Genomic DNA, 15,677 nt, shown 5'->3' on the forward strand with positions numbered 1-15,677 from the left:
CGACTGTGATACGGCAACCCTGACGGCCCTGCGATTTATGTAGAAGGCTACGACAATCTGGAACAAGCCTGAATGAAACAAAAAGCAGGGAGACAGGAACCGTGCGCTCCCCTGCGTGTCTGGGGATGTGCGAGGGCAGCGCAGTTTAGTGCAGAGCAAAGGACCGGGAGTCGGGACGCTTGATTTCCCTTTCCAGCCCTGGCACTTCCTTACTCTGGATCCAGGTTGCCCAGGATGGGGAGAACATCACTTTTATCTCATGGTGAGCTCTTCACGTGACAAACACTGTTATAATTAGTATATGATGACCCGCCGCCCCACCTACCCTTGTCCCCATCCTATGCCTCTTTGTCTGGCTTGCGCGTTGAGTTGAGCTCTTTGGAGCAGCACCGTTCTTGACTGGCCTGCGGGCACTCCTGTAATAAATATCCCCCGGCCATCACAATACACTTTATAGGCCAGATAGTGGAAGGGAGCCTGCATTATGGGCATGCATCCTTCACCTGCCTATGGATGCTATAGGGCTTTCCAAACTGCCATCATTCTGCCGTCCTTCCAAAGTCAGAGGTGTGTCCAAGGCCAATGGCTCGTTGGATCGGCACAGCGAAGGCGCACCACTTTCAATCAACAACGGCACATAAAGGAGCGATGCGGATGCATTGCACGCAGCTGCCTAATGACCAGCTGCCCACTTCAGCAGGGTTGCCTAGGGTCAGCTTGCAGTTTGGTCTTGATCACGACCCTCTGGATCCATAGTAAGACCCACATCCTGATTCAGGTGCCATGAGCCAACATTACAGGAGAAATTCGGCAGGATTTTATGGGCATTCAGTCTCTCATGTTGGGAGCTCTCAGGATGTAACCAAACAATAGGTAGGGTCTGTGCAAAGGAATAGGATAGAGAGCACAAATACAAAGAAATGATCTGTACCAGCTGGGAGGTTCACACGCGTACAACCTCATGCAAAAAGCATAAGGGCCAAGGAAGCGAAATGTCTCAAATATTCACTCAGCTTTTACTTTTAATATTTAAAGAAAAAGCTTTGATGAAAATATGCTTGGGCACAAGGGAGATGCATGCAAGGTTACTGGATTGTGAGCTGCCCAGACTGCCAGAAGTATACAATACAACGAAACCCCCCAAAATAATCCCAGCACCTCCACCGGACACGACCCCGCAGGGAGGCCACACATTGATGTCAATTCTCAAATCTGTTGTGACTTCATCATAAGGACATTAAGGTTTTGATGCATAAAAATCACACTCCAGTGTGATCTGATTATACCACACAAGAGCCGAAAAATCACAGATGGTTTTGCAAGGATTTTCTAAAGTAGCGATACTCAAAATGCTGTTAACTTGGGAACCATAACAAAACATTCGCCGGCACTTAGAGCGGTAGCATCTGGAAGCAAAGGATAAATAGCTTCTTAGGCACATTGACAAAACTTTCAAGAAAAGAAGGCATGTAAAATTCATAGTTTGAATAAGAAGGAGCATGAGCATGGCTGTAATGGAAAACACCCACATTCTGTCTGCAAAATTACCTCTAAATAGATCTGAAACTGTCTGGAGGCCGGAAGAAGCCAGGTATGGAGATGCCAGCGGGGTGCACGACAAGTGTGCTGGAAAACACTGTCTCTCTGCAGCCAAAGATAGCGACACGCTGAGAGCCTTCCCGATCTCAAATGGCCTCTCCTTCCCCGGGATTGCTATACCGCGTTCAGCGCTGGTGTGGGACAGGGGTGATTTGCAACGGCAGCGCTTGCAGAAATGCTGGTTGCACCCTGCAGTGTTTCTATGCCGGGGATGGATGGGTGGGGAAAGGAATGGGGGGTGAGAGAAGATAGCAGGCAGACTTCAAACCTGGTTTGAAGGAGCGTGGCGCTTCTGAAATCTTCCCTGCCTTAGATTGTTCTGCCAGACATAATAACACAAGGACAAGGCTTAAAAAGAAACAGCATAAAGGACAGGCTGAAAAGAAGGAGTTCAGGAAGCTCTAATATTGAAGTGGATTTAAAAGAAACAGTTGAAAAGAAAGCTGCCTGCACTTCAAACCCTGACATAACATTCAGCGTTTCAGCTGCTCCAGCTCAAGGAGGGACCAACGCCAGACTGAAGAGGAACAAAGAGAATTTTTAATAAGAAATCAGCAATGCTGCCCGGCGACAAGGGGCACTCGAGTGATACGGCGTCTAGCTCAGGGAAACACGTCTCCTGGCATCCTGGGGAGCGAGAGCATCTCACTGCAAACTTTCAGTGGGATAAAAAAAAAAATCTGTTAGAAAACATTAGCATCAAGCTGAACTGCTGCACTGGCACGCAGCCCATTAGACAATTTATCTTACATATAAATAGCATAATTAACCTACGTGGTATATACGTTGCATGCCACCAGCCTGGCTTTTCGCTGGAAAACAAATAAATCTTTAAAAGTTTAAACCCTATTTACAGAATCGCTGCCCTATAAATCATTCAGATCGTCAAGGCTACTTTATTAACGCCTTTCTGGCTGCATGCAAGCAATAAGGAAAGGCAGAGGGCTGTGAATAGTTTGGTATTATAAATATTCCCCAACACGCAGAGACTGTCTTTTCAGCAGGTAATGAAACATATGACATACCCCTAATCTGTGACTGAAGGCTATTTCATGCTGGTTTCCTCCCAGTACATATTTCCAGTTGTTTTCAGCTCTCACATTGGAAACGAGATTGGGATATCTTCAGTGTGCACAGAAGGGGAAAAGTGGGCTTGCTTGATTAGGTGCCAAGACTGATGTCATTTAGTTAAAAAAGCGCAGCTTTAATGCACGCTAAAGTAATGCTTCGGCTCACGCTCACTCAAGCTTTGAAAATGAAGCTTTGCCCCAAGATAAGGCACTACCGTAAGGAGGCCGCGGCTCCCTCGCCCAGCTTGGACCGTGCAACGCGCGGGCACAAGGACGCCCCTACCTACGCGAGGCCTTGCTTGTCGCGGCAAATGGATTTGCAAACGTGGGATCGACTTGATATTGGAGCCTCCGGTCCCAGAGCAAGGGCCTTGCTGGAACTGGAGACGGGGGTTCAGACAGGAGACAGCAAAGGTGTTGGTTGTAGCCGTGTTGGTCTAAGGACGCAGGCAGGTGAGGTTCGTTGCGTAGGTGCCATAGTTTTTATTAGACCAACTAAATAGTCGGGGAAAAGTTCTTTGCAAGCTTTCGGGCAGTTCAGCTCTAGATTCCCCACTCCTCGGCATGTCTGAGGGACTCCGAGAGGGAGTTTTGCTTCCAGCTCATTTTGAACAAACCCAGGGACTTCTAAAAGGAGACTGGCATCTTTTCAACACAGACTGAACCGCGGGAGGTTCGCCAGTGCACTTGGAATCGCACAGCACGTTTGTGCCCTCTCCTGTGAAGTTTTCCATGCAAGGCACTGCACAAACCCTAACAAGTGTAGCCTCCCGACGCACCCTGGGAGTAAAGCAAGGTCATCCTTCTTTACTGGAAGGTAAGCACAGGAAAGACAAGACATGCACGGTGAGGCTGGAACTAGGATTAATGCCTCCCTCTTCCCCACCCTGGGCCTGTATCAAAAGTTAGCATTTCATTCCTCACTTCTGCTGGATGCACAGAAATGGGCTCATGATACTACAGGAAACAGGCATATTTGGCCACAAAGGCAGAGTCCAGATGTACAGGGGCATGCACGTGCAGCAGCACAAATTTGTGCTGCTACATTATGCTGCAATGCACACCCCTGCACGTGCGCTTTGGTGAGGGACAAATTGCCCCACTTCAGGCAAACTGCTTTTCCCCACTCCTCCCAGCTCCTGGCATGCTGGGGCACAAATGAAATGGTCGAGACGCTCTGCCCGGCAGCCAGAGCACCTCCCTGGAGGACTGAGCCTCCGTTCGTTCTGGCACACGTTGTTGTAGCTGTGCTGCTTTTTGTCTCGGCAGTTTGGTTTTTTCCTACTGGGAAATCCCATTAGCAATTTTTGCCCCTGAGCTGCAAATTTGCAGCATGAGACACATTTGAATGTTCTGGGTGTGCAGTTTGAGGCACCAGAAAGAGGTTTGCAGCACCATAAACCGCACATGCCTGCATGTCTGGATGCAGCCAAAGAGAGCTAACCTTAGGAGCACTAAGCCAAGGTGTTCTTGATTGGGTTTGCTCAATTCCTCTCTTCCCCGTGATGTCTACGTGTATCCATAAGGTCTCTCATAGGTACGCTAGGGATAGCCCAGCTTCCTTTCAGTCAGACTGGCTGAACGAAGTGGCAGGGCAGACTACAAGACATGGGGTACTCTACTTGACACGATGAACGTTTGGCTTTGCCATGCTGGCCCAAGTCCAACTGGAAATTCCCTGCGATTCAATATTGGATTTATCCATCCTTAATTTGAAAACCGCTTTGAGCAGCAATAACCTTCTCTTGATATTCACGGGTCGCTGACAAGGCCAGCACGCAGCCACAAGCCAAGTGATCCTTGAAAGAAAAATTCAGATCATCTGTTCCAGCTGTGAAAAAACAAGTTAACCGCTTCTTTATTAGCAACAGGGCCCGGCTGTTTCCCTCAGACTCCCCACACTGCCGCCTCGTGCTCGTGGCCACTACAAAAGTTTTTGCCCTTTGGTTGAAAGCAGAGGTGTCGACGAGAAGCCAGCTGTTTTCTGTGGTCTGGAACAGTCCTCGGTGCATCTCCGTCGCCAATTGGGTAACTCGCGATCGAGCCGACGGGTGTAGAGAGCAAGGGACAAATGAGAACATTACTATTTTCTCTCTCAGTCTATAGTTGTTCCACAAAACAAGGTCAGCTGAGTCAGGAATCTCGCCAGGAGTTGTACCACGGTAATTGCTCTGGAGTCATGTTGGCTGCAGTCTTTTATGAGGGCACTTACTGCACCCAGGGTGGTTTTTCAATACAACAAAAAGGTTGTAACTCTAATGCTTATATAGATAGATACAGATATAGATAGATCGATCTATTGATATAGATATAGATAAATCAAACTATCTATACAGATAGATAGATAGATAGATAGATAGATAGATAGATAGATAGAGCGACCTATCTATATAGATATATAGAGTGACCTAGCTATATATAGATATAGATATAGATAGATATAGATATAGATAGAGTGACCTATCTATATACAGCGACCTATCTATATAGATATACATATAGATAGAGCGACCTATCTATATAGATATATAGATAGAGCAACCTAGCTATATAGATATAGATATAGAGTAACATATCTATATATAGTTATAGATAGAGCGACCTATCTATATAGATATAGATATAGAGTGACCTAGCTATAGATATAGATATAGATAGATATAGATATAGATAGAGTGACCTATCTATATACAGCAACCTATCTATATAGATATAGATATAGATAGAGCGACCTATCTATATAGATATATAGATAGAGCGACCTAGCTATATAGATATAGATATAGAGTGACCTATCTATATATAGGTATAGATAGAGCGACCTATCTATATAGATATAGATATAAATATAGATAGCGCGACCTATCTATATATAGATATAGATAGATCTATACCTACACCTATTTTTTAATTCCCTGAGGATGCAAGTGGGATTTCAGCGAGGTGAGGCCATCTGTGCGCCCTCTGTACAGTGCAGTCGCATTCCAGTTCAAAATACCCAGCTCCAGCCTCCAGTTTTACACACATGCTTTTGCACACCCAGCCTGTTTGTATCTGCAAACGTGAGCCTGTACACACGCTCACGTTAGGAAGGCGGGCACTCGGCTCCTGGAGCGGCACTTTTAGTTGCACACTTAAATCCAGTTCGGATGCTGGTTTGGGGTCTCTCCAAAACAATCGGCCTGACAAGCTTCATCAGGCTCACAGGCATCACACAAGTTATTGTCACGGGGGGCAAGAGGGGTGGTTAGGTTGGTTTCAATATTTCTGATGTCAGGTTGTTTTATCACCTGACATTTTAAATCTGATGGATCTTTTCCCTGCATAATTCACAGTTATCAGCTCTGACCTCCGTGGTGCTACTTTCGTTCCCCTCCCGCCCCCCTGCCAAACACGCACACCATCCCCACCCCCAGCAATGTTCTAACAGTTTCAATGAGATGTTAATGACCTGTCAATTATTTATGCAAAACAGAGGAGCTCATCAGGGAGAGGAGGGTCATAGAATAATAGACAAGGAGGGCTGGAAGGGACCTCGGGAGGTCACATTTAGACTAACCCCCTGCTCCAGGCAGGACCAGCCCCAACTCCACCATCCCAACCAGGTCCATAGCTCGAGTCAAAATGTGTTTCTTTAGAATGGCTGGAAGTGACGTGTTTTGTGTAATAGTCACTGCCCAGGGCTCACAGGTCATGTCTCATTGATGTGGGTTAGCGATGAAGCTAAAAGCCAGTCATGGCTGACTTTGAGAGTGGTATCTAGGTGTAAGGAGGATTAATTACCTGCTCCATGACTCTGCTCTTCCCTTCCCATTCTGCGTGATGCCCTGGCCTCCCCTGGGGTGCACAGGGCTGCCCTCCGGACCCGCCATGCTGCCACGTGGGCCCAGCAGTCCCATTGATGCAAAGCTCTGGGAGAATAACTCCCAGCCCAGAGAAGCTGAACTCCTGGCATGCCGGTGGCGGGACCGTGGACATCTGCCGCTGCACTGTAACACCTGCTGGGGATCGGTTAGGAGAAGCAGGGACTTTTCCTAGGGTTCACAGTTATTTAAAATGGAGACAGAGGAAGTTTCAAGGGAATTGCTTGCTGGCAGAGAGAGACTCCGAACGAGGAAATTAGCAGTCCTGGCATCCTAGCTCCACACTTCTAGCACTCGGCCCCTGCACTTTCATAGCGGTGCTCTTTCCGAGACCTCGTGTTTAGTAGGGCTTCTCCAAACGGAAGCAGAGGGGTTCTCCGTCACAGGTGACACGCTGCGGGTACTGCCCTCCCCGTGGAAGTCCACAGCTCGTTAGGACTGTCCTACTCAAAGTCTCATTTGAGAGAACGAGTTCTTCCAAGAGCTGGTGGGGTGTAGGATTTCCTTCCAGTCAGTGTGGTAGAGGCTATATCTTTTATCAGACCAATTAGACATTTGCAAAAAAAAAATTCAGGGATAGAGGTTGTAGCTGGGTTAGTCTAAAAGGATTTCCTTCCAGGCACTCCTAAGAGCAGGGCTGTCTTCTCTCCACATTGAACTACTTAATGCGACTCTAACCTAGCTCTCACCACTTCACCTGGCAGCGGGTATCACCCGCTCTTACAACAGAGACACAGAAATGTGAAGACCTGAACTCCCAGGGAGGGAGAAACAAATTTCAAACCATTTTATTTTGCACTTTGTATGTAGGTTTTAACTCTATAGTATCATAGTGCTTAGAGTCGGAAGGGACCTAAACACTAAACAGCAGGTCCAACCCCTTTACCCCGTCATACTTTGGCCTTGGAAACAGTGCATTTATTTGCAAGCGATGCAAAACTTTGCAGGGACATATTTTGTGTTCAATGATACAGCATTCGGTGTCAACGTGCCAAAGAGGCCATCTGGACGTCGCCGAGCAGAAGCACGCGCTGCCCAATGGAAGTGCCCATCTCATCCACAACCGCAGCCCTGGCTAGAAGCAATCCTTCAATCTGAGGCCAGCACAGCACAGGCCAGAGACTTTCCCCTTCTAATTCCTGCAGCTGGGTCACCAACTTCCAGCACACCAGGCCTTGGCATTGGAAGAGTTGGCCATAAGCAAGGGATGAACTGACTTCCTTCCTTCAAACACCTCCTCGCCCATCAGGAATAGCTGGCTCTGGCTAACAGCCACCATCCTAATGACAGCAAAGGATATTTCTGCTGGCAGAGCTCCCTCCTGAAAGGCGTCAAGTGCTCCTTAGTGGAGTGCTGTAATGTATCGGTACTACTTCCAGCCCGTAATGGGTTGCAGTATGTGGTCCCTTAAAATACATCAATCAATACACCATTTATGCTCAGGAACACCGACCCGGGTACTTCGACTCCGAAAGGACGATGTTCAGCAAGTAGGAGGCCGTCAGGAATTTTCTCAAAGGAAATCCTTATGCAAGAGACCCTCCTTGGCTCCAGCCCCACTCGAAAGAGTTAATTGGGACCTAAGTAAAGGCGCAGGCCTCTTTCTGCCCCCCCGGAAAACGTTACCATCAGAGAATACAGCTCCATGAAAATCACTTTTCTTGGTGCCCCTGCTCTCTTTTTGCAAATAAGGGCCTCATCCCACAATGCACTTCAACTCCTATTGGCTTCAGGGGGTGGAGATGTTGCTTAGTACCTCGCAGGATTGGGCCCTCAGCCAGGTCTCCCTTTATTATTAATGCCTCGTGACTTCTAGTAAACACAGCTATTGATTTCCTGCAAGGTTATTAAGCGTTTATCTGGGAAGGAAATACAAGTTTGCTCATTTATAAATGATTGCTAGATTGTAAGGTCACCAAAGCCAAGGAACCCATTGTGAAGCCGGCGCGGCTCTGAAGCTCCCACCACACGGCCTCTCCTTTTATTTTTAGAAGATAGGATTTAGCATAAAATAGTGATGACCCAGCTGTAATCTCAAAAATTTGCAATTGACAGCTAGATCATCGTGTGCCGTATTTCTGACTTGCAAATAGCTTCCATGGATAGCGAGGGTGTATTTATTAAACACAGCTAGTGTTGCATCTTTATTTAGCTCCTTCTGTTACCGCACTGTATAATTCATGAAATTGCCTTATAAAGTTAGAGAGGAATTAAAATGTTGACCAGCCTGTGAACCAGAGTTGACACTTTAATTATTTTAAAAGGAAAGCTGAGGGAAACTGAAACCTGACAAATAACCCTGTGCAATGGGGAAGATCATCCGCAGGGCCTGCCTCCGCTTAGGGAGGGAAAAGACAAATTAAAGTCAACTCAAGAGCGTCGCACCCGCCCAAGTGCAAGTGTTAGCTTAGTCCAGCACTGCAAACCAATGAGTGCTCCCAAATATGTCACGTTCCCACCAAGTGACGGGGAATATTTTGCACAAATCTCCTTGGCAAGCTGTGAAATGGGTATTTGGGGCATGTCCCCTTTGCTTCCATAAAGGACTGGCTCATGGAGAAAGGCCAAGGAGCTGGTATGCCTGAAAGCAATGCTCCTTCTGTATGCAATCTTGTCTCCCAAGAGGATATATCTGATCTGCTGTGGAAGCTGTACAATGTGGGGGAAGGGGGGCCTTGGCAGGGAGATTCAGGCCAGGCTTTCTAGAGCCAAACGCTAGCTCCGTTCCAGACACAACTTCCTCTTCAAAACCCCCAAGCCTGGGGCTGTAAAGAAGCACCAAGAAAAGTGTCAAAGAAAATCGGGGTTGGGGCTGGAGGGGTGATTCTCCCCTTTTCTCCTCTCTAGCCTACATGGACCTTACCTTCGTAGGAATAAAATCGCAAGAGCAAAAGAGAGCAGGTTGCAATGCCGCATTCGCTCTAATCTTAGATCTCCTGCATTCATCTGCCCCAAAAAACTCCTTTTTTTTTTAACCTGCATCAGATGTTGTACACGGCTTAGCCCAACGCTATTTAATTAGCACCTGGAGAAACTCCAACAGAAGGCAACTTACCCGAGGCGGCTGCGGACAGGATCGGTATCACAGTGGAGTTGGCACTCGGGAACCCTGGTCTCCCGGGCCCGACCTTGGGGCCGCCAGCTAGGGCTGCCTCGCACTCCTAAAAGAGAAGAGGTTGCATTTAGATTCAGGCCCAGGCACTTCAACAAACTGAGCGTCCCCGAACAACGGTAGGCTGTTCTGGGTGACAGCAGGTCAGAAAATGAAGTTCCCGTTCCACAGCCAACCCCAACATCCCGAAACGTGTTTCTACGCTAAACAGGCTTGGAAAGCCAACATTTTGCAATTGCCTGCGGAACAAAAACAAGCAGAAATAGCTAACTAACTAAGTTGGGACCAGCAAAATGGTCCTGCTTGGAGCAGGGGGGTGGACTCGATGCGACCTCCTGCGGTCCCCTCCAACCCTCGTTTTCTGTGATACTACAGATACGTTTCCTTGCTATAGTGTCAAAACAATGTACGTTGGGAGATGTAACACAGCTCACTCTGGCCGTAGGGCCCTGATCCTATTTCATGGCAACTTCCAAACTTATAAATTTTGTTTTTGTTCGACAAGGGATGGGAAACAAAACCGCTGGAACATTTCAGAGAACAGAATTGCTCTGAAATGCCTCGTTTTCTAAAGGAGAAGGGCAGGGCTTTCAACTGGGGTCCCGCTGCGGTCAGAAGTGAGCAGGGTGCCCTGACGTTTGGAGATCTTCCCGTTGGAAATTTCATTAAAACAGATACATCTCCAGAAAAGATTTTGGCTTCAATGACCTGCATTTCTATGGAGATCTATTTCACTGAAAACCGTTCCAAGGAGGTCAATATGTTACGCGTCTAATATAAAACAGAGCATGGGTAATGCAGTTTGATCCTGTCTAAATAGCAAAACAAAATTAAACAAACAAACCAAGACAAAACACGGGAACATTAGCAGGAACGAGCCTCTGCAGAATTTGTTTCAAATTTTTTCCCAGCCAAAATTATAATGGATTTAGCCCATTCCTATAGAACCATTTTGATTTTGACCAAAAAAAAGATATAAAACAACTTGGACAAAAATCTTTTAACCATCTCGGTTCTGGAGGGCTGTGTAGAGAGATGCCCTGATTTGGCTATCACAACCTAGCTGTAAATGAAGGGGTCCTGACTTCTTCAGCGTTAGGGTTACAAATCCATATGACATAAAGCATTCACAGATGCCCATAGGCAGGTCCAAGACTTTATAGCCAAATTTCCACTCAACTGCATATCCAGGGGGTTTCTTTCCTCCCCACCCAGCTACTTCTGGTTCTGACAAGTTGGGCAAAGACCTGAAAAACCAAACTGGGTGTTTTTGGCCTCTTGCAGGATTGCCAGAGAGACAAAGCTTGCATGAGCACCAGAACGCCGATGAGAAAGTTGGTGTCACTGGTGATGATGATAGACAAGGCAGAACAAAACCGACATCAATCTTTCATTGCACTGGCTCGGTACCTCTAATCTGAACGTAGAAATAGGTTCAGGAAAGAAAACGTCAGGATTTGAAGACCATTGGGGTCTTGCGTGTAAAGCAGAGCAGGGTACCGAGCTTGGAATAAAGCCTTGGGTGAATTCCACTTCTTTCCCCATGTGAACGCGCTACAGACACACCGATTCACCGCGCCTGTATCCGTTACTCAAAGTTGTTTGCTGTATGATTTTTGTGCATGACTCTGGGTGCATTTAGTGCTTTGCAAGCAGCAAACTGCCCACGTTCAACCTACAAAGTTCGAGTTGCGTTTGATTAGCTTCCACTGGCGATGTAGGTCGCCCTGATGCATTTAACACAACCCTGAGAGTCACTTCTGGGCACAAATACTCCAATTTACACATTCAGAATGTGCTTTTTGCATTTATTCTCTCACATTTGCTCACAATTTAGCGCTTTCTTCAACCGCATTCCTCAGGAGCGCTGGCTAGGATATTTGTGGAAAATGCATATACATGGGGCGCAAACGCAGCTAAAGTCAATGTATTTTAAGATGTCAGAAAATATTTGCGGAGATTTTTCCCTAAGCTCCTGCACCGAGGGAGAAGGTCCCATGAAGTTTATCGCTAAGTCGGTGCTGCTGACCTCCTCGGTTTCCCCCCTGACCATAACTGGTCGCGTGTTGTGATTAAGAGAAACCTCTGGGCAGAGGGGCAGGTGAGACGCTTCACTTCCAGGCTCCTCTTAAGTTTCTTTCAAGAAAGGAAACGAGCCGCAGTGTGCACCCCCGAACCCCCCGCGCCCTTGGAAGTCAGAGCACAAGCTTCATTAAAAACGCCTGATTGCGGCTGGAGCAAAAATGCTACTGCTAGCACGTTCGTTTGTTCTGCCAATAGGCTCGGGGAGCATAATCCGGTCCGCAGACTCGACTAGAGGAAACCCACCCAGCCGTAAAGAAGCGATCCGCCGGTGCCCCGGCAAAGGGAAGGAGCATTGTGGGTGCTCGCGGCCCCCCCTGTGTTTACGGCTGCCCGTGTTACTTTCCTCTTAGCTATTCACGGCACTCCACGCCTGTAATAACTGGTATTTTGGCAGCTGACTCCTTGTAATCGAACCGGGGCTGTCAGGGAAATTTGTAGCTATTTGCTTCACAGGGTTTCTTCATTCCACTCAGCAACTGTCAGCCTCCGCCGCATGGTTATTGATGATAGGCGCTAATCAGGCCACAGATTCCCCACATAAATCGAGAGGCAGCAGAAAATAAAGTTTCTTCACACTGAGGTCATTTTCCACCCTCCCAAGTGTCCGCCGAAGAAAAGAAACACCAACTCAAATTCCTGCTATTAATAACTCCCGGGGGACGAGGGCTGGTGACAAGCTGGGGTTCAAATTCTCAGCTCCGGCTTTCCATGCTGACACTGAATTGTGTCTTTATAAGGCGACTTCGGGAGGGAGGGTTCGGGCTTGATTTGTGGAGTACCGCCGGCTGGAGGTGGGGATCTTCCGCCTCTTCTGCTGCACGGAGGAGGTCAAAGCGTGGCTCCTGCATATTACAAGTGACAACTTCAAGTACCTCAAGGGCGCTAATCCACCGTGAAACTCCTTTTCCATCTCATCTTTATTGGGCTGAAAATGAAATGCACTTCTCTCTTCTCCAGCCTGTCACTCCTCCTAAGTGTAAGCTGGACAAATGTAGCCCCGGTTCAATGTCAGGCAATACAAATTCATGCATGGGGTTGGGGGCTGGATTTTTTTTTTCCACCTCCCCCCAGATGTCAGAAAAGCTGCCTTTTGTCGGAACACGATAATTGCTCCGAGATGGCAGCACAGGGTTACAAGACACGGCAATCGAGGTGTAAAACAGAGGAAAGCAACCTGGTGCAGGAGGGAGTGGGCTGACGGGCTGGGCAGCAGCTCTGCAGGAAAGGACCTGGGGGGGACAGGGGACAAGGAGCTGGACAGGAGCCAGCAGTGTGCCCTTGGTGCCAAGAAGGCTACCGGCATCCTGGGCTGCATTGGGAGGAGCACTGCCAGCAGATCGAGGGCAGTGTTTCTTCCCTCTATGCAGCACCGGGGAAGGCCACATCTGGAGTCCTGTGTCCAGTTTTGCACCCCAGTACAGAAAGGATGTGGACACATTGGAGAGAGTCCAGAGGAGAGCAATGAAAATGGTTGCGGGACAGGACTGGTGAGGAGAAGCTGAGGGAAATGGGCTGATCTAGTCTGCAGAAGGGAAGACCGAGGAGGATTGAATAGCAGCATTCACCTCCCTGCAGGGGGGTTGCAAAGAGGACGGAGCTGGGCTGGTCTCAGTGGGGGCAGATGGCAGGACAAGGAGCAATGGGCTCAAGCTGCAGCAAGGGAAGTTGAGGTTGGATATTAGGAAAAACTCTCTCATTAGGAGAGTGGTGCAGCACTGGAGCAGGCTCCCCAGAGAGGTGGTGGAGTCTCCATCCTTGGAGGTGTTTAAGACCCAGCTCAACAAACCCTTGTCTGGGATGATGTAGTTGGGGCTGGTCCTGCTTGGAGCAGGGGGTTGGACTAGATGTGACCTCCTGATGTCCTTCCAACCCTCATTTTCTATGATTTTATGAATTCATGCAAGAGAAAGGGCTGCCCATTCATTCCTCAAGCATTTTATTTCCCGAGCTGCACCAGCCTTGGCACACCGTCCAGATTGGAGCAATGTGTTCATGGAAAGGCATCGATTCCACAGGACAAAGGGAAGTGGCTACTCTGTGAGATAAGAGGATCCTCTTTAATGAATTATCAAGTTTAATGACATGCAGAAAGAAGGCCTGGTGCTCATGAATGCTAACAAATATCTAGCCAGGCCATCTTTATTTATTCAGTTCTTCCTCTAAGTTTATCTCTATTTTTTCACTTGAAATGCACATTGTAACAGCTGCCACTCGCTCCCCCAGTTAAAATGTCTTTGGTCCTGACCGTCTTCGTGCCTGTAATTTGCAGAGGGGGAATGCCAGTTTTAAAGAGCAAGTCTAACAACTAGCTGCTAACTTCTCTGCTGCGAGGCTGGTGAAGATCCTGCGGGTTGGAAAGGGGCTCTGAATCCTCTCACCTTTACCGCTGCCGGTTCAGGTGCAAGGTAGGCTGCTCACCCGGGTCGCTCAGTGATTTCAGTGACCTAAATTGATCTCGTAACCCACTCAAGCCCCTGTTGCCAGTGGGAGCAAAGCCGCACGCAGACTGAACTGCCCTCGTACCCTCGGGCTGGTCTGCAGTAGGAACAGGGTGTTTTTCACACGCGATGCAGACAAGGTCGTGGAAGTGTTAACGCGTGTTCCCTGGAGGGAAGCGTAGACTTCACCTCGACCAATGAGCATGGTAAAGCTACAGCTTGCTTTGTCTACACTAGGATGTGAATGCGAGATGTATTTATATCTATTTTTCCTAGTGAATAAGGCACTCAAAGCAGACACTCGGGGCCAGGTTGAGTCGCATCAGGTCTGCAAGACAACTTAACCTTCCTCCCAGGCTGCATGAATAGCTGCTGCCAGCCTCGGTCAAGGAGGCTCCCCTAACGAGCGATGGATTCACTGCTAATACAAGCTGTGTCTCCCTGTGGAAGCCTTGGTTTTTATTATTTGCCTTCCTCCCACATCTCTTTTGTGAGCTGAGCTCGTCAGCGGTGCTTCCCCTTTTCATCCCGACTGGGACAGGTAGCATGGCTAGTGATGGCTATATCACACATCTACCAGCTGCTAAATGAGCTGCCTGATATCTGGTGTCTAAAATATCCTCGCCGGTCACATTACCGAGATGGAACATAAAGACACGCACGACTGATGTGGAAGAAAAGCTGCTGTGATGAATAATGTTCTTGGAAAAAGATTACACCTTTAATGCTGCCAAAGAGCATCAGCATGAGTTATCAGACATGTAAGTACTGGTGCAGCTGGCAGTTCATTCAAGAATCCTTGTGACTTGCGTGTTTGCGCCAGATCCTCAATTTTCCCCTTTCCTTCGACCTATTCCCTTGTTAAAGATCATTAAAAAAAAAACCACTTGTGAGCAAAAGATAAGCAAACAAATAAAGCAAAAACCCCACCCGTCAGCAAAAGCAGATCTCATTCATCAGCTGGATTTTTGTTCGGCTGTCTCCCCCCCCTCCGGGATAGCGTGCGCAGAGGGTGCGGGCTGCAGCAGAAGTGAGCTTGCAGGTTATCAGAATATCACAATCAAATGCAAACACGCCGTACATAAGAGCAAGCAATGAATGCAAATCCCACTGGCAAGATTCAAAATGTAAAACAGGAAGTCAAGAGAGCGGTACGGCTCCAGAATCACAAGCCTCAAACCTTGCTAATTAGCCCCTGGAATGGCATGTTCCTTCCAGAAATGGTTAATTCTCTCCGCAGTCTACTTCATACAAAAAAGCCCTCCTTTGAAGGCAAAGCTTTTATCCTTTTCAAACGCACCCTCAAGTTATCAACTTCAACATAACATCAAGGCCTGCTTTTGTTGAAATAATTTAACACTAATAGATCACGAATGCTGCCATGGCTCTTGTTGCTGATTTATCGATGGGTGGAGATTGAGGCTTGGTTACAAAGACAGAGCTAGCAATGAACAAGCTTGGTCTTATTTTATTTTTTTTTAAGTATTTTTCTGCAACAGAGTGATACGGC

General features: G+C 47.7%; 1 long non-coding RNA gene across 1 annotated transcript in view; it reads right to left on the reverse strand.

The window, feature by feature from the left end:
• Positions 1–1,004: 1,004 nt before the first annotated feature.
• Positions 1,005–15,677, reverse strand: part of LOC132243948 (uncharacterized) — a 34,103-nt gene continuing 19,430 nt past the window's right edge. The window contains exons 2-3 of the long non-coding RNA XR_009455500.1: positions 9,588–9,693; positions 1,005–2,254 (exon numbers count right to left, since the gene is read on the reverse strand). This is a non-coding gene — a long non-coding RNA (uncharacterized LOC132243948). The remainder of the gene's footprint in view (positions 2,255–9,587; positions 9,694–15,677) is intronic.

Source organism: Alligator mississippiensis, chromosome 11 (assembly GCF_030867095.1).
Source record: "Alligator mississippiensis isolate rAllMis1 chromosome 11, rAllMis1, whole genome shotgun sequence".
NCBI classification, from domain to species: Eukaryota; Metazoa; Chordata; order Crocodylia; family Alligatoridae; genus Alligator; species Alligator mississippiensis.